General features: G+C 39.4%; 1 protein-coding gene across 4 annotated transcripts in view; it reads left to right on the top strand.

Moving 5' to 3' along the window:
- The first annotated feature begins 1,676 nt into the window (after positions 1-1,676).
- SGMS2 (sphingomyelin synthase 2) overlaps positions 1,677-19,082 on the top strand; it is a 69,997-nt gene continuing 52,591 nt past the window's right edge. Inside the window, exons 1-2 of one of the 4 annotated variants that reach the window (XM_074950721.1) lie at positions 1,677-2,160; positions 10,644-10,742. The gene's annotated coding sequence lies outside the window, so the exon portion shown is untranslated. Of the gene's footprint in view, positions 2,342-10,643; positions 10,743-19,082 lie in introns of all 4 variants that reach the window. The other 3 variants (XM_074950718.1, XM_074950717.1, XM_074950720.1) reach the window with 3 other exon arrangements.

The raw sequence follows: 19,082 nt of genomic DNA on the forward strand, positions 1-19,082 counted from the left end.
ACCCAATGCACAGCTACAGACTAGGGACCGAATGGCTAGGCAGCAGTTCTGCGGAAAAGGACCTAGGGCTTACAGTGGACGAGAAGCTGGATATGAGTCAGCAGTGTGCCCTTGTTGCCAAGAAGGCCAATGGCATTTTGGGATGTATAAGTAGGGGCATAGCGAGCAGATCGAGGGACGTGATCGTTCCCCTCTATTCGACATTGGTGAGGCCTCATCTAGAGTACTGTGTCCAGTTTTGGGCCCCGCACTACAAGAAGGATGTGGATAAATTGGAGAGAGTCCAGCGAAGGGCAACAAAAATGATTAGGGGTCTGGAACACATGACTTATGAGGAGAGGCTGAGGGAACTGGGATTGTTTAGTCTGCAGAAGAGAAGAATGAGGGGGGATTTGATAGCTGCTTTCAACTACCTGAGAGGTGGTTCCAAAGAGGATGGTTCTAGACTATTCTCAGTGGTAGAAGATGACAGGACAAGGAGTAATGGTCTCAAGTTGCAGTGGGGGAGGTTTAGGTTGGATATTAGGAAAAACTTTTTCACTAGGAGGGTGGTGAAACACTGGAATGCGTTACCTAGGGAGGTGGTGGAATCTCCTTCCTTAGAAGTTTTTAAGGTCAGGCTTGACAAAGCCCTGGCTGGGATGATTTAATTGGGGATTGGTCCTGCTTTGAGCAGGGGGTTGGACTAGATGACCTCCTGAGGTCCCTTCCAACCCTGATATTCTATGAATCCAGGCCTGATTTCTGTGGGTACAGTTGCACCCACAGCATGGACCCAAGATAAAGCTGCCCCAGGTGAAACTTTAAAAAGTGCCTAAGTCCCAATGACTTTAAGTGAGTGTTGGACTCCCTTTTGAAAATGGGATTTAGGTTCACTAGTCACGTTAGCACTTTTGAAATTTTATCCTCAGGTGCCTCTCCCAAAGAGTCTGTGGCTTCAATTTTGCAAACAGGCATGAGCTTAACTTTGCACACATGGATAGTCTCTTGGAGGTCAGTGGAACTTTTCACATGCCTAAAGTTAAGCACCTCTGCAGGATCAGGGCCAATGTGACTGAGCAATGAAGTTTAACACACATCTTGTTATGGTTCTGTAGTCTTGGATATTCTGTGGTTTGGATGTTTTTTTAATATATATGTATTTTTGTCAGCCAGTTGAATATGGCTTTGAGGGGGAGGGTTTAGATGTCTCCTGGAGGAAAACTGTTTTAATCAGGAGAGGACGTGGGCATGGAGGGTTAGGATAGGGAGTGGACTTCAGCATAGGGAGAAAGCAAGGAGGTCTGCCAGAAGCTCACACACTGAGCTCATTTGTTTGGGTATTAATTTTAAGGCAGCTTATACACGTTCGGAAGAGCTTTGCGGTGCGTTTTGAGTCAGACAAATGCAATTTCACCCATTCACATTGTCCCTGCCTGACAGCTCTCTACCTCAAGTGCTTGTAACAACAGTAGCAAGTAAGCAGGCAGGCACTGAGCAAACTCATTCCTTATTTCAGTGCCAAGCTCTCTCTCCACCTTTAGTTGGGGGGTGGTGGGGGGGGTTCTTTACCGGTGTTACCAGTTTTTCTAGCCTTGCCTTTGAATAGCGGCAGCACTGGGGTGAGTCACTGTTTGGAAATGGAGTGGGCGGGAGTGTGTAAGAGAATTAATGATGTCAGGCAAGATCCAGGCTCGCGGGGGGGAAGCAAAGAGCATGAAACTGAGTGTAAACACAGCAGTAGCACGCAGAGAAAGCTGCCTCGAGTTTACCCCCGCCCTCCCTTCTGCCTGGAGCCGCCCTCTATCAGGAGAGCTTCTCCAGCTGTAGCATTGCTGAGGTAACGGTGCATACGGATCTGGCAATCATTTCAAGGAAACCTTACTAAGAAGTGTCGCCCTCCCCATCGCCCTTAAGGCCAGTCCCTGTTGCCAGGAAGGAGAAGAGGAGTAAGAAGCAGTGAGAGAAGGAATTGCAGGGGAAGATAAAGGTGTGGGCAAACTTTTCTAGCTGCTTTTTGCTTCAGCTACCACCCCAGAAGTGGGAGTGTCTGTGTCTTTGGCCATAAAGAGCTGCAAAGCCCAAATGTCAAAGAGTCCTGAGGCTGCAAAGGAGACTTCCCTGCTGCCTTTGGAGGAGGAACTACCTTCAGCTCCAGTGTTTCCATATACAACTAAGTGGGTATGTTGAATGACACAAATCAATACAACTTTGTATTCTGCAGAGTAAGGATGGGAATGCTGGAATGTGGCTTGTTACCGACGTGTACCACGACAGCTTGAGAATTTCACATAAGATGTCCAAAACTAGATGGACAGAGTACTAGAAATGCAACTGTAGAGAGCAATCCTGCATTGGCAAGGTAATCTAATAGGTCTCTTCCATTTCTAACATGATTTATTAATTTCTTTTACAGACTGTTCACTTCCCTGCGTTTGCCTCTGCCAAATAATTTTTACTTTAAAAAAAAAACTGTTACATTATTTTCCCCCGTTAAAGAAAGTGTATGAGTGATACTATAGGCTGCTTTCAGAGTAGTAGCCGTGTTAGTCTGTATCCGCAAAAAGAACAGGAGTACTTGTGGCACCTTAGAGACTAACAAATTTATTTGAGCATAAGCTTTTGTGAGCTACAGCTCACTTCATCAGATGCATAGGCTGCTTTGTTTGTCTTGTAAATATCTATTTAATGTGGGGAACATATTTATGTATCTTTTAAAATGTACATTCGTTACCCAAGAGTTATAATGGGGCCCTCTGGAGCTGTGCTACGTGCATATTTGAGCAATGGTTTGTAAGAACTTTTAAATGTTTGAACTTTTTAAAATGTTTGTACATTCTAGACCACAGTGGCTTTGTAAAAGTCAGTTTCTTGCTCCTATTGATGCTGATTGGAGTCTTGCCATTGGCTTCAGTGGGAGCAGAGTCTGGCTATAAATCTTTATGAACTTACCTTCTAGATTCATTAGATTAATGCATACTTAAGAGGCACCTTTTGCAGAGTAAAATAAAACTTAAAAATCCTTATGAAATGTAGTTACAGCACAGGAGAAACTGATTGAAATGCAGAATCATGGTAACTTTTTTTTTTTTTCTTCCCAAAACCCAGGTGATTAGATTGTACTATGGACTCGTTGCTTTTCAACTTTTTTTTGCAAATGAAACTGTCTGATCTTAATGCTTTGAGCTTTATAAAATCAAATAAAACAACCCAAACTTCTCAAGCCAGCCAACTTTTTTTATATTCAGGACTCAAGAACCTGTACGGTTTGTTTTTGACATGGGAAAGAAAATTCTATTCTAAAAATGTCTGTCAAGTTTTGTTTGAATGAAAGTTTCCTATCAGATAATAACCCTATAAATAGATTTTTATAAATCTGAAATGTTAATATTGTAATGATATCTCAGTGGGACTACTACCGGTGTAAAGTTAACCAAGTACTTAAAATTTGCTGGATTGGGACCTACAGTAGCATTAGTGGTCGCGTTTAAATTAAAATGTAGTCCTCATATTTGGGTTAAATTAAAGAATGATACATTGTCCTGATAGAAAGTATTATGTGTTTTCATTCTCCCTCTTTGGATCTTGTATTTATAGAAGATGGTAGCTCTGTATAAGAGCTAGGTATTAGGCATTATAGTGTAGTTATGGTGTTTAGAGGTGCTGTTATTTGAGAGATTATTTTAGTGTATTTTTTTAGGAATAAATTATGTTACCTGTGTAATTTTTAATTTCATTTACCTTTATAAAATTAGGATAGGGTTTAGATATGTAAGTTAAATAAAAGCAGATCTAGAACCTGATCCATTGCCCATTAAAGTCAATGGGAGTCTTTCCTTTCCATTGGTTACAGCGGGCATGGTATAGGGTCCTTAGTGCTGTTGGGCAAGACCTTTGATACCTAAGAAATATATGGAGATGTTTGTGTTCTTCCCAAGGACATTTTAAAAATGTTCCATACAAAGTAGGCTCAGTAAGCGATGGCATTTGGAAAAACCCATAACATTTTAATGGAGATGGGGCTTTTCCCAACTGTATTCGATAAGTTTTATGATGTTGACCCAAGAATTGCAGAATGAAGAAACAACCAAGTCTTCCAGACTTGTCCTGGTGGGCATCTAGGGAGTATGATGGTCTCTAGATAGTGATACACTTTATTTAGTAACCAACTAAGAAAACCAATCTTCCAAATGAGCTCACACAGCAGAGAGGACAGTAGTTAGGGCACAGAATGAATATGAGAGGAAAAAGTATGACTGGAAAACAGGACTGTGACACTCAGTAACATTTCAAAATAAAAATGTTTGAGTTAGTCTATACGCAACTTGAGTTTTCACAAGCTTTCTGAAAGAACTCCTATTTTTGAGCTTTGGTTGAGGAGTTGACTTGCAAATGTCCCTTTCCAGGCCAAAAACCTCCTTCTGATTAACATTTCTTTTAACCTTACAAACAGGCTAGTTGTCACAATTAAGGGCCAAATGCTGGTTTAGGTTGCACTGATAACAATTGTCTACAATGGAGTTATTCCTTGTTTCCACCAGCACTACTGAGAATGGAATGTCAACCAAGGTATTTAGATTCAACAATGTAATTCTACTGTGGCCCTCATTACAAGACTTTGAAATTACATTCTGCATTACCAGTTTGGATTTCTGCATACACTGCGTTCTCCATCAGCATCTCCTGTCATTTTGTTTGCTCTCCTGAAAAAACAATAATTTATATAAAATCACTTATGCACCATTTTAGGACTCACCCTGTTATCAATCCCCACTGACTGAAATTTTCCATTGACTTCAAGGGGAGTTCTGTGTGCAAAATGATTGCTGATTGGGCACAGTAATTACGTATCAATATACTTTCACAGAAATTATTTCTTTTCTGAATTTTGCCAGATGCCTAGATTTTAAAAGTGCCTGTATTAAGAAAAATTTAACAGCAGACAATCATGTGAACACAGGTTTCAGAGTAGCAGCCGTGTTAGTCTGTATTCGCAAAAAGAAAAGGAGTACTAGTGGCACGTTAGAGACTAACCAATTTATTTGAGCATGAGCTTTCATGAATACAGTTTCCTGAAAGACTGTTCTCTTGTCAGTCACAGAACAGAATATTTCTCTGGAGACCCAAATTATACACCAGGAACACTGTAATTTGTAACATTTTTTGTCTAAATAGATCTATTTAGAGACAATCTGTGAGGCCACACACTTACACTTAGGTTTGCAAATGTCATGAGTTTTTAGGAGGAGTTTGCTTTGACAATGTACATTGATATATCACAGATGATGATCTACCATACCACCAGCTATTTGCCTCCTCAAAGTGCAAAGGTTAAATACCTAAACTCTCAGCTTTGATATCTGTGAACATAAAACCATTTCCCCGTCAATAATGTTCTCTTACAATAGGAAGACCTGTTAATAGGCTATGGTTATTTTGAGGCAATTGACACCCTTGGGCATTAAAACTATATAGTCACACCTTGTAAGGAGCCTGTTGTCTTGGCTAGTATAAACTTGGACAAAAGTCAAGTTCAGTTTCCTGAGAAGGAAGTACAGGATTGGGTCCACAAATACAAACCTAATTTTTATTCCTAGAACTTTATTCTATTTTGCCGAGTAATTTCTGTACAAAGGAAGTGACTAATCTGTTTTCATTATCTGTGCTGTGAAACATACATAAAGTACACAAACAGAAAAAAGTAGGAAACAATTATATTTTTATATTCTTCCTATTTATTGACACAAGTCAGGATTTTTCTTAAGGAACAGTGTTCTGGAATATTATTCTTCTAAATTTTCTTATCTAATACAAGACTTTACTGTGAAGCTGAAATTATTAGTAACCAATACATATTTTTGTTTAATTTATACTTCTATAGGCTATCAGCTCACAAGATAGTTTCACAATATTAAAACAGGATAGACAATGCATATGGTATGACACTTTATTTAGCATGGATACAATACTACAGTACTCCTAACAGATGCTGGGAAGATTAATATAACAGACACTACTGTCTTCATAGATCTGTGTCTGCTGGGAGAATTATTGTACCATGAACACTACTGTCCCAGATGATGCTGTGAGACTTTAGGAGCTAAAACAGGCATTGATGGGAAAGTTTATGTAACACAGATACTACTGTCTTCTCGGATCTGTATCTGCTGAGAGAACTGCTTAACCATACTGGGCATTACTGTTCCAGCAGGTGCTATGATATTTTAATGACAACAGGCCCCACTGTCCCAGCATATCTTTGTTTGCACTATCACTGTTACAGATTGTTAGTATGTGTAACATTCACACTAATAGAAAATAATGTAGCTAATGTGCGGGGATGGGGTGGGGGGGAAAAAGCTATATTAACAAATACTTATGGTCACTGTTACAAAGCTCAGTGGAATTAAGCCTCATTGTAGTGAAATATAATGTCCTTTACCCAAGTTCATTAGTAAGTCCTTTTGTATTAATTTTGTTGGAAGATGGATATTTGTATTGCCAAAGGTTCTAGGATGCTCAAACTACTTCTGAGCCTCAAGGGGTGGAGGGCCGTGCAGTCATTCATTATGGCTTCTCACCCTGGGGATGCCTGTGGTCTTGACAGATTCCTGCCCGACCCTGCCCCCTCACACTAGATGCAAAGTAATGAATAGATCCTCTCCGTAGTTTTTATAGTATGTGCTGTTGGCTTGCAGAACAGTCCCCCAGTATCAATGATGAAAATATATTCAGTTTTTAAAAATTCCCAAAGGGCGGTTTTCTTAGAGAAATCCTGATAATGCTACATTTTGTTTGCAAGGGGTTCTTTTTGTTTGTTTTTGTTTTTTAGTTCAGCAATTTTAGGACCCATGACAATTTTGAGTTTTGGGGATTCCTTGTATTTGATTTTCCCTTTTTGCAAAAGTGTAGGTATGATCACTACATGCCCCTTTTTTATCACCAGGCAAGATACGATAGAGCTACTGCCATGCTTTCTTGCTATTACAGTAATTATTTCAATCTAGTTTTAGTGAAACGGCCTTTACCAGGTATGGTGACCCATGTGGCCATGAACATGGGAGATGTCACAGTTCTCGGGGCCTGTCCCAGGCACTTTATTGAAAAAAAGTGATTGTTCAGGTGTCTACATAGTCTTCACTCTGGCCAGCTGAGCCGTTGAAATTGACAAGAGGCTATCTTAAAGCACATGTGAATGTCAAGGACCTCCCAACTAGGATATTTTTTTAAAAAAATTGGTAAACAAGAGAAGTTAATGAATCCCTCTCAGGTGAACTATAAAACTTCTAAAGTGTACACTTAACTAATATGTGCAGTTTTGCATTCCTGGAACTGTTGCCCTTGTTCCTACCTACTCCCCGCTATGCACCTGTTGCATCTTGTACCTATTTAGATTGTAATCTCTTTGTGGCATGGAATTGTTTTTTAATATTCATACAGTGCCCCACATAATGGAACCTCAACCCTGAATGAGGCATCTGGACACTAGTGTCCAAACACAAATAACAAAATATTGCTACTCTGTTTTACCCATGTATCGCTAAGTCAGTCTCCCTCTCCACTCAAGTCCTCATCAGTCTTTCAGTCTCCACATAATCAGATCCTCATATGTTCAGACTTATTCTGATTAAGGGCACTTCTGTGAGCAGCTCAGTTCAGCATTAACCCATTTTCTTCTGATCACCAATCTGCAAGCACACTGTTGGAGAGCCTCCTGGGTTTCCAATGGAGAGCAAACCAATCAAGCATTTTGCAAAATGAGCCGCTTCTTGGTAATGCGCATGGTGGGCAGCAAAGTTTTTCCACAGTGCACGATGGTCCTAGTGCTAGAGCATCCACATTTCAGTGGTAGGGGGTGCTATGGACTCTGGGATATGGTTACTTTGACTCAGGTTTGTGCACTGCAGAGTGGACACCAGAGCCCTAGGTTTGAGCATAGATTAGAAAAGTCTCTTAACATAGGGTTAAAATACAATGTAGATGCTCAAGCCCCAGGATTCCCTAACAAGGGTCAGCTGACTCGAGTTCCATTAACCCTGGTCTTATATTGCAGTGTAGACATAGCCAAAGTAAATTTGTTTTTCAATCCATGATCTAATCTCAGATCACTCTGTTTTCATTGCATCTGTGCAAAACTGCCTGAAACAGTTCAGAATTATTTTCTGATTAACTGAATGAGTGATAAATGTCAGAAGGAACTTGCCTAGACAAAGGTAGCTAACCCCAAGTTAATGGGTCAGTTGTCATTCCCATCAATGTGCCAATGTATCACTGCTGAAAATGGTAAAAGGTTATTTTACAAATTCTAGTAATTTTCAAGTGGCAAAAACTCCTTTCATCCAGTGTAGTTCAGTGATACCTTATTTCTAGGTAAGATATAACATCTTGTTGCTATTGGAACACTTTAAATTTGACCCCTTTGCTTTCCAAAATTGGTAATTTGTAAACGTATCTACATACATCATCATCTTGGTGTTGATGTCTGATTTTTCTGCTATTGCTGAACTAACTAGGTATAGAAAGCCTGAAAGTAGAATACATTTTAGGCCATAGTGTGAAGCTGTGTTCCCTCAAAACTAAAAGCAATTTGCATACCCAAAATATTATTTACGGTTATTTTGTGTTGTTTGTTTTTTATACACATTTCTTTGGTATATATCACCATTGTATCTGAACACCACAAAACCACTAATTTATCCTGACAACATCAGGGAGGTATTATTAGGGATAGACAAGTTTAAGTGATTAGTCCAAGGTCAAACAGGAGATCTCTGGCAGGAGCAACAATATAGAACTGAGATTTCCTGACTCCCAGTTTAGTGACCTAAGTATAAGATCATCCTTCCCTATATTTCAATACAGGTAGAGTTATTTGCATCAAGCCAATACTTTTCTTTATTTATTGTTCACCTGCTCTTCCTATATGTTTCCCACATGAAATGTTTATCCAGATTTTCAGGTGTTGAGTGCTTTAAGAAAGCTTAACTTATTTATTTTGTTAAGACTCAAAGTATCTTGCACTGCTAACCAATTAATTAACAGAGAGAGCAAGGAATACTGAATTGTTTCTCACAGTTTGTTACATTTAATTTACATAAACCAGTGACAAATTGTTTGCTTACTCACATCCCAAGATCCTACTTACATTGACACATTGAAGTTCAATGGTGCTGAGTAGTGAAGCAATTGTACAGACTTCCTGTATTATCTTAAGGAACATAATAGCTGTTAAAGTGGAATGACAACAGGGACAAAGGTCATGCTCCCATGGTAATTTTTTTTTTTTTACTTAGGGAGGGCACAATAAAAGTCAAACACCTGGTAGGTGGCTCTGTATATTTCCTGTCACAGCAATTCCAGCTTGCTTCTGCTGCTTTTGTCCCTCCCCCATATCAACCTCATAAATGGGGAAACAGCACTTGCTATTTGAAGATGCTTTATTAGGATGCCAAATGCTGCAGCCAGTGTCCGTTTGAATCTGAACACAGGCTGTATTGAAGCAAAGTGTTCCCATCACCACAGCCTCAAAAGAACATGTTAAAATTGGAATGCCACATTCTTGCCTTGGCAGTGCTAAAAAAACATGCTGAATGTCGTAATGTCCAATTATGTAGTTTGATCTCTTCTCATTATTCCCGTTTAAATTTCTATACCATACAAATATTTAATTCTAAAGAATTAAAAATAACTTTAAAAGACAGGTTTTCTAGTTCTAAATTTAACATCTAGAAACACGAAGTGCTAAAGTTTTAATTGGCTTAATTCATACTTATATGTTCAGATTTGCTGATAATTTGTTAGCGTTGTAGGGCTCATTTTGAGGGATGTTGATGATTTAGATTTTACTTCTAACCAACTATTTCAACTTTTAAAAGTGTGCCCATATAATTTTTCTTTTGTGGTGCTGTGTATTAAGGACCTGATCCAGTTCCCACTGGAGTCTTTCCATTGACTTCAATGGGAATTGGATCAGACTCTAAGGGTATTTCTACACAGCAACTACAAACTTGTCCCATGCCAACCAATTCTGGCTCATGGGGCTCGGGCCAGTCACAGGTGTCCTGTTGCTGTGTAGACATACCCTAAGAATGCTATGTAAATGACAGTGGATGAGTAAAGTTAAATTCCATTTTTGGAAGCATGAGCATGGTTCCTGGTGACTTCACTAGGAGCTTGCACTCAAATCCAGCCGCATAATGTGACCATAAGACCCCATTCCTGTCCTCCAGCATACCCATGCAACTTCTGTTGACTTTAACAGGGGTTGTATATGAGGATTGAATTTGGCTCTCACAAGCTTATTAGGTAACAAGGCCAAATAAAGATGCGGTTGCGCTGTTAAAGTTACTGAAGTGTAGATGCTGTAGGGTCTGCAGTCCGCACAGAGTGGTTTTGTTTTTATGTGTATGTATGCTTTGCATGGAGCTTTGAGGTGTGATTTGGAAAGTAAAATCAATTACACTATTTTGCAATGTGATGCAAAATTAAGAAAAGATTTCAAATGAAAAATAAGATGTCGTAACTACCATGTTGGTATTTTTCTTCAAAATAAGATAGAAATTAGAACACAGCTAGGAAAATAGTCAGTTCTTTTTTTCACAGCCTGAAAAAGAGCCTAAGGCTGACGCATTGTTTTGAAGCTTGCTTTTCTGTTTTTAATGCAGGATTACTTGGAACAATAAAAAATATATTTTTCCAGGTCATTTTAGAAGGATTTTGGGCTTTCATATTAGACTGCAGTCTCAACAACAAACAAACCCAAAGTAAGTCCCTTACCTTTTGAAATATAATGAATTGCTTCAAGGAATTTCTTCCTTCAAGCTTCTCAGACACTCTTAGATATTATGTCACAAGACCATTTACTGAAGAATCATTGACAAAATGTATGATGTGTTTTTTCAAAGATGATGTCCTCTGTTGCGATTATATCCTATATTTGTAGGCAGTTGTGCTCAATAATAAGTCTTTTTCCATTTCTGCTGCTATTTTATAAGGTGCATCCAACTTAAAAAAAAGTCAATTTATTCAACTTCATTTGAGGTTTCATGTCAAATATCTTTGACCTGCAAGCACACTGTTCTGAGTTACAATCATGGTTATCTTTAAAACTGGTAATTTAGTTTTAATATTAAAGAGAGAACATTAGCTTGAAATCTACTCAATTTTTTTAAATGAGTTAAAAGTAGATTCAGATTGCTCCTGCCAGTGATTTGTGGTTTTACAGTAACTTCTTCCTGCTCAATGTTTTTTTCACCTCCCTTTTGTATGAAAGACCCCTCTGAACAGAGGAAATGGACTATCAGACTGACTATATCAGCAGTTCTTAAACTCTTGCTTGTAGGCTGCAATCAATATTACTAAAATCTAGAATCAGAATAAGAATTGGTTTAAATTACACTAATTAAAATTAAGATGGCATACTAAGAACCATTTAGTTTTTGATGTGGTACTATACGTAGATTTCACGCAAAGTGCTGTCAAATGTACAAACTAAATAAACAAGATTAAATAGAGAAACTTTTGTTGTTTGTTTATCCCTTTCAGCTACAGTAGTAATAGTAGTTTTGAAATGATCACACTTCTATTTGAAAATTCCGTAGGAAAATTTTCCTCTAACATTTAGGCCCTTCCCAATGTTGAGAAGATGTTTTGCAAGGAATAGAGTAATCTGTCAGATTACAGCTGGTTTATACTACTATGGTTGTAAGACTTTATAAACAAGCATAGAGTAATCAGCAATTTTAGGAAATTAACTTGCATTGCAGCATGGATATTTTTTGTAACAGGTTTCTGTAGTCTTTCAATTTGAATATATGGACATACTAAAATATCATAGTTCTCTCATGCTAAAGGGAACATTTAAGCATACAAAAATCCACCTGCCTTTCAAATGATGTCGTTATACATGACGTTTTTTAATATATTGGTTAGTTGGAAGCTAATTTTGTATTTTACTCCTTCACCACTGAATATATTTGAATTATTGCTCATGTGCAGGGTGAATCTGGGAGTTGGGCGGGAAGTTCTTGAGGGGAACGAGGGCCATGTGCTGCACTCCTCTGTTTACATAGCTGTACCCATCTGGGGTCAACAGATTAAACAGTAGTGTGTTTTGCACAGATTCATCCTAATCTTATTTCATCCTACACTCGAGTCATAAAGCTGGTCTTTTGGTATCACAAGTCTTTCCAGAACAACAGACTGTCTTATGAAGACATAAACACAAGTTTGACTTCACTGGGGTATCAAGCTGAAGGAAAAGTTGACCTACGAGCTAGGGAGCTCTTGCAATTGTTAACACAGTTGTGACGCTGTAAGTAGAGTACAGAAGATGAGTACTTACGATATTTCTTCAGATATAGAAACTGTCAGTGTGAAAGTCCCTCTTCAAGTAAAATATCATTCCAGAAGTTTGTTCATTTGTTATTTCATCAAAAAGGCCAACATCTTGTAAATGGCAGGGGACTGTATTTGTCGTGATGCCTCTGTATAATGATGTGGCTCCGTAAATTGAGACCTATAATTTTGCTTTTAGTTGTGGAGAGAAAAATTTTACTTGTGTGCACCAGTCATCTCCTTTTCATGTCAGTCATGACTAATATGTTTAATCAATATTACAGATATTCTTTTCATTTCTCTCGTTTTCTTCCCAAACTCCATTTGTCACAGATCAGCTAATTCTTGGATAGACAGCTGTACTGCATCTTTTTTGTTACTGCTGTTATAAATTCTGTATTGTGTGGCAAGATTAAACTTGGGAAGGGATTTTTAAAAGCACTTCTTTGTTGGTTCAATGGACCATGCTCACAACTGTGTTAATTAGCAAAAGGGTAAAGGAAAGGTCTGTGTCTCCAGCTCCACCTCCCTCTTATCAAGTGTCTTGTTAGGAAGCTTGACCATCTCTGTGGACAGCATCCTCCTCAGAGCCCAAGCCTGGACAGTGCCCCCTCACCAGCCAGGCAGGAAAGATGCTGGGCAGGTTTGGAGAGACCAACTCTGCTATGGGAGATGCAGGCACTGTCTCAGCAGCCCAGTCCCAGTAGGGTCACCTTGCTTGTTGTCCTCAAACTCCCCCCAATCCTAGGTAGAAAACAAGGCAAGCAGGCAGGAGTGGAAAAGCTGGCTGCAGGGACAAGTAGCTCCCCATCCCCATGAAGGGGGCAACTCCAGAAGGGCAGCATGCCCTGTAGAAGGTTGCATCTAAATCCCTAGAACCCATCGCAGCAGCCATGCTCCTGATTACAGAGCTCAGCCACTTCCCCTAGTCAGGGCACAGTTGAAGGGTACTGAATGCAGCATGGATGCTGCTAGTTAAGTGCATTAAAAGGTCATCAAGCCCTATCACTTCTATAACAAGTCTTCCAGGGCTTTTCTGTTGATGTTCCAGGATAACGCCTTCAGAGGGAAATGCAGATTCATCAGTCTTGTGGAGAGTCCATTCTTGAATCACATCCCACTTTTTGAGAGACCCAGAATGACCCCATCCCTGAGTGACAGGGGAGATAATAAGCCCACCTTATTCAAGGGCAGGAACAGTCCTGATTAAACAGAAACTTTTCTGTTGTACTCCCTAAGCCCAGTTTCTTTATCACACTCTGAAGCAGCATTGGAGGGCCAACATTCAAGGGGGAAAGAAAATATTTTTTTAAAAACCCAAAACATCACCTTCATGGAATGCAGCAGTAGAGAGGAGGAAATATTGTTACAGGTTCGAATGAAAAGAGGAAATGAATTCCTCACACCTGGTTGAGAGAAAGGAGAAGACTGTTCTCCTGTTAATAGCAAAACTTGAACTTGCAATCTTACCAAAATCAAACAAGTAGGAAGTTACAGAACTATTTGGCTATGATAATTTAAAAAATTGTTTTTTCATGTAAAATACCACCCACCAAATCTATGAAACACAACAAAAGAACTCTGAATAAGGGTTTTCATACAAGTTCTGGTGATGTCACAAACCCCTCCAGCTTTGCTCTCATGGTTACCAGCATGTTATTGGAATCCTTTTATATTGCCTTTGAGTTCATTCCTTGTATGTAAGTTTTTTGTTTTGTTTTGTTTTTTTACTTCCCACTCAGGCATGTATATAGGAAGAACATGGATTAGATGGTAGTTAAGATAGACTTATGAGCAGTCACTTTTGCACACTGCTTCATGAAGCTCTGGCATCACTTTCAAAAAGATATGGAGTGAAGTAACATGCATTGGTAGCAGGTCAGACATAGTGGGGAGTGGCAGTAGTAGCTATGGGGTGGCTTTTGAGAGGAGGGAAACTTATTTTCCTGTGTCAGTGCCATTTGAATGTGGCATTCTCAAGTATCCAGCCCTTCACTCTCTTGATTGAGATCAGCAGTGATGCCTTAAATCTTACTAACTAAGGCACATGGTGATGACTTAGTACTTGGATGAAAGACATCCAAAGATCTTCCGAAGAACGTACGAATTGTCTCTCCCCTTGTGGGTTTCAGGAAAAGCTGGTCCAAGAAGCAGTTGTTTACAAATTTTATCTCTGCATCCCCTTTCTGAGGTGACACATACCTACTCAATAGGAGGATAGTATAAATCCCCATTATTATTGCATTTTTTGCCTTTGTAGCCTCTCCAGTCTCTCTGAGCATTTCACAATCGCCACCGCATCCTGGTCAGGTAGTCGGTAGTATATTCCTACTGCTGTACTCTTTAGTAATGGAGAATGGACTTAGTGATTTGGGGCAGGTGTACACAACAGCCTAAGTTGACATAATTTTTCACTCAGGATTATGAAAAAGCCACCCCTCCCCCGAGCAACACAAGTTTCATGCTGTAAGCACCCTTGCTACATTGGCAGGAGATGCTCTCCCACCGACATAGATTCTGTTTCTCGACAAGGTGGTGTAATTATGCCAATGGAAGAGCGCTCTTCCATCGGCATAGCGCGTCTTAACCAGATGCACTACAGTGGCACAGTTGCTTCAGGGCCGATGTAGTGCTGTAGTGTAGACTTGCCCTCAGTAAATGGAGCTCTTCGAAATAAATAATGAACAGGAATCTTTAGGGCTTCTCTATACAGGTAATGCTCAGGAAGGATATGCCAAATCAACTAAAGGTGTGAATTTAAAGTGTGTTAATGAAAGCACATTTAAACCTTTGTATGGATACTATTGTTCAGAAGTGAAATGGCCCGAGTTTGGTTTAATTTTATCCAATGAATTCAATTCTATATCTGTTAATTCACTGAATAAGCTAAAACAAACTAAGCCATTTTACTTCTGAAAGAGAGGGTTCAGACAGCAGGTTTAATTTGCTGTAACTGATTCACTTAAATTTGCACCTTAGTATACAAGCCCTTAGTATAGTGCTAAGAGGTGCAGTTGGAGATTCTGACTTGCAGATAAAATATGAAATGGAGGCCCTGATTATTTGTGGCTTTGACTATTAAAAACACGTTTTTTGCAAGAGTATGGATGTTGTTCCTGATATTCTGATCAAATTCCATTTTGAATTTATTACATTTGCCCTACCTTGTATATTGTTGCTGTGAACTGTTGGAGCTGTCACATTCAACCTCAGAGGTGAAGTGTGCGTCAACTGGTAGGCAAAGTGATTCCCGTGGTGCAAAAGATGGACCCTGCTGTTGAAGCACTTTGGACGCTTTTGGGATCAAAGAGGCTACATATTCATTCTTTGTCCATCACTCTTGAAGTTTTAGGTGAGTAGCTTTTATTGAAATATTTTTTACTGAAATATTTTCAGGATGAGACACAGTGGGTGAGGTAATATATTTTATTGGACCAGTTTCTGTTGGTGAGAGAGGCAAGCTTTCGAGCCACACAGAACTCTTGTTCAGGTCCGGGAAAAGTATTCTGAGCATACAGCTAAATACAGAGTGTTACCTCACCCACCTTATCTCTCTTCTATCCTGGCACCAACACAGCTATAACTACACTGCATATTTTCAGGATGTCTCATGCACAGAGTGAACTGTTATCAGGAAGTGCATGACTTCCTTTTTTTTTTATTAACTGCCGATTGACACACCCTATAGCAGAGGCACTTTACTCAATGCAGTCTCCACCCTTTAGACACAGTGACTAAACTCTTACTCTCTCTTTACATTCTGAGGCTCTCTGTTTCAACCTTTACCTCTCTGCAACTAGGGAAAAGATTTTGAATTGGAAAGAAGAGAGCAAGTGTTGTATGTGACAACTTTAACGTGGAAGTAAAATCCCTGCAAGCTGCGTGGAAACTTTTTAAAGACACCATAATAGAGGCTCAACTTTAAATGTATACCCCAATTGAAAAAACACAGTAAGAGAGCCAAAAAAGAGCCACTGTGGTTAAACAACGAAGTAAAAGAAGCAGTGAGAGGCAAAAAGGCATCCTTTTAAAATGTGAAAGATAAATCCTAATGAGGAAAATAGAAAAGAGCATAAACTCTGGCAAATGAAGTGTAAAAATATCATTAGAAAGACCAAAAAAGAATTTGAAGAACAGCTAGCCAAATGCTCCAATAATAGCAAAATATTTTTAAATACATCAGAAGCAGAAAGCCTGCTAAACAACCAGTGGGGCCACTGGACGATCGAGATGCTAAAGGGGCACTCAAAGACAATAAGGCCATTGTGGAGAAACTAAATGAATTCTTTGCATCAGTCTTCACTGTTGAGGATGTGAGGGAGATTCCCAAACCTGAGCCATTCTTTTTGGGTGACAGATCTAAGGAACTGTCCCAAATTGAGGTGTCATTAGAGGAGGTTTTGGAATAAATTGATAAACTAAACAGTAATAAGTCTCCAGGACCTGATGGTATTCACCCAAGAGTTCTGAAGGAACTCAAATGTGAAATTGCAGGACTACTAATTGTCATCTGTAACCTATCATTTAAATCAGCTTCTGTACCAAATGACTGAAGGATAGCTAATGTGAAGCTAATTTTTAAAAAGGGCTCCAGATGTGACCCTGGCAACTACAGGCCAGTAAGCCTCACTTCAGTACCAGGCAAATTGGTTGAAACCATTGTAAAGAACAAAATTGTCAGACACATAATTTTGTTGGAAAATGGTCAACATGCTTTTTGTAAAAGGAAATCATGCCTCGCCAATCTACTAGAATTCTTTGACGGGGTCAACAAGCATGCGCACGAAGGAGATCCAGTGGATATAGTGTATTTAGAGTCTCAGAAAGCCTTTGACGAGGTCCCTCAAAGGCTTTTAGGCAAAATAAGCAGTCATGAGATAAAAGGGAAGGTTCTCTTATGGATTGATAACTGGTTAAAAGATAGGAAACAAAGGGTAGGAATAAATGGTGAGTTTTCAGAATGGAGAGAGGTAAATAGTGGTGTCCCCCAGGGATCTGTACTGGGCCCAGTCCTATTTAACACATTCATAAATGATCTGGAAAAAGGGGTAAACAGTGAGATGGCAAAATTTGCAGATGATACAAAACTACTCAAGATAGTTAAGTCCCAGGCAGACTGCGAAGAGCTACAAAAGGATCTCGCAAAACTGGGTGACTGGGCAACAAAATGGCAGATGAAATTTAAAGTTGATAAATGCAAAGTAATGCACATTGGAAAACATAATCCTAACTATACATATACAATGATGGGGTCTAAATTAGCTGTTACCACTCAAGAAAGAGATCTTGGAGTCATTGTGAAGGAAATAGACTTCTAGGATGGAGGCTGGCACAACTGATTAAGAGAGCTTTAAACTAGGAATTTGGGGGAGATGGTTGGGAGATGTCCAGGTAATCTCCATGCCAGATTTTAGCATTGAGAGGGAAGAAAATGAAGTAAGAAAGGATACAGCTGTTGGTAGGAGAATGTATATAAGGAGGAAGGGCGGTGTGGATACCAGTCTAATAGGTCATACTGGCTGTAAAATGACCGTGCCTAATAGGGTACAGAATGTGAGCGAGGCCAGACAGCAAAAATTAAGATGTTTGTACACCAATGCAAGGAGCCTAGGTAACAAAATGGCGGAACTAGAGCTACTGGTGCAGGAAGTGAAACCAGACATTATAGGGATAACAGAAACATGGTGGAACAGTAGTCATGACTGGACTACAGGTATTGAAAGGTATGTGCTGTTTAGGAAAGACCAAAATAAAGGTAAAGGTGGTGGAGTAGCATTGTATATCAATGATGAGGTAGAATGCAAAGAAATAAGAAGCGATGGAATGGAGAAGACAGAGTCCGTCTGGGCAAAAATTACATTGGGGAAGAAAACTATTAGAGCCTCTCCTGGGATAGTGCTTGGGGTGTGCTATAGACTGCTGGGATCTAATTTGGATATGGATAGAGCCCTTTTTAATGTTTTTAATAAAGTAAATACTAATGGAAACTGCATGATCATGGGAGACTTTAACTTCCCAGATATAGACTGGAGGACGAGTGCTAGTAATAATAGGGCTCAGATTTTCCTAGATGCGATAGCTGATGGATTCCTTCATCAGGTAGTTGCTGAACCGACTAGAGGGGATGCCATTTTAGATTTGGTTTTGGTGAGTAACGAGGACCTCATAGAAGAAATGGTTGTAGGGGATAATCTTGGTTCAAGTGATCATGAGCTAATTCAGTTCAAACTGAACAGAAGGATTAACAAAAATAAATCTGCAACTAGGATTTTTTATTTCAAAAGGGCTGACTTTCAAAAATTAAGGAAATTAGTTAGGGAAGTGGATTGGACTGAAGAATTTATGGATCTAAAGGTAGAGGAGGCCTGGGATTACTTTAAATCAAAGCTGCAGAAGCTATCGGAAGCCTGCATCCCAAGAAAGGGGGAAAAATTCATAGGCAGGAATTGTAGACCAAGCTGGATGAGCAAGCATCTCGGAGAAGTGATTAAGAAAAAGCAGAAAGCATACAGGGAGTGGAAGATGGGAGGGATCAGCAAGGAAAGCTACCTTATTGAGGTCAGAACATGTAGGGATAAAATGAGACAGGCTAAAAGTCAAGTAGAGTTGGACCTTGCAAAGGGAATTAAAACCAATAGTAAAAGGTTCTATTGCCATATAAATAAGAAGAAAACAAAGAAAGAAGAAGTGGGACCGCTAAACACTGAGGATGGAGTGGAGGTCAAGGATAATCTAGGCATGGCCCAATATCTAAACAAATACTTTGC

Source organism: Natator depressus, chromosome 4 (genome assembly GCF_965152275.1).
Source record: "Natator depressus isolate rNatDep1 chromosome 4, rNatDep2.hap1, whole genome shotgun sequence".
NCBI classification, from domain to species: domain Eukaryota; kingdom Metazoa; phylum Chordata; order Testudines; family Cheloniidae; genus Natator; species Natator depressus.